Source organism: Penaeus monodon, chromosome 27 (genome assembly GCF_015228065.2).
Source record: "Penaeus monodon isolate SGIC_2016 chromosome 27, NSTDA_Pmon_1, whole genome shotgun sequence".
Taxonomy (NCBI): domain Eukaryota; kingdom Metazoa; phylum Arthropoda; class Malacostraca; order Decapoda; family Penaeidae; genus Penaeus; species Penaeus monodon.
The window spans coordinates 39,379,329-39,380,119 of record NC_051412.1 but is presented as its reverse complement, the minus strand read 5'-3'; positions in this window follow the sequence as shown (position 1 = coordinate 39,380,119).

Sequence of the window (791 nt, the reverse complement as noted above, 5' to 3'; positions counted from 1 at the left end):
TTTTACTTTTAATGTAACAACTGTGAATTCCATCACATATCTTTTAAAATTAATATGCTTCTTCCATTTCCTTTTTATTTGTTATTGTGTGGCCTAACCCATGTGCTGAAGGAAAGTAATGGTTTTCAAAGAAAAAATATTTTTACTCGTTATGTTAGGGAGCAATACTTTTACAGCTGGCTTGAGTATGACAAAAAATTAAAATAAAATGGAAAAAAGTCAGTCTGAAGGCCTTGTTTTTTAAATCATGCACAATTTCCTAGGCTCTATATACAAACTGTCAAATCATGCCTAACTCCTATCTGTTACTTTTCTTTATAATGTACATAAATAAGTACTTTTGCCATTTCCTTTGGACAGGTATGGTGTCTGCCTTTTATTGCTCTGTGGATAGCTGCAGATAGATCTAACAATGCAGGTAATTGGAATCTTCCTGTTGGAGTGCACTCAAGATGTACAATGGAAAGTAGTCATAGAGCCATGGCTGGCTAGAGCTGAGGTGGGTTTAGAGCTGCAGCAACAGTGATAATATGAAATGACATCCATGACCTTCCTTGGATCTGTGGCAGTAAGCAGTAGTATACAATGTTTCAGTTTTGCTTCAACTGGCGATTCACTATTGCAACAATTACACTGATTAAATGATGTATCAATTACTTGCACCTGCCATGTTGTTTCAGCAATGTTAGATGATGCTGAAAGTGAGGCAGTAGCATTGATTAAAACTCAATGTATTGATTTACATATAAGGTTTAAAAATAATATATTGGTCTGGATAATGCCTTGGAGAA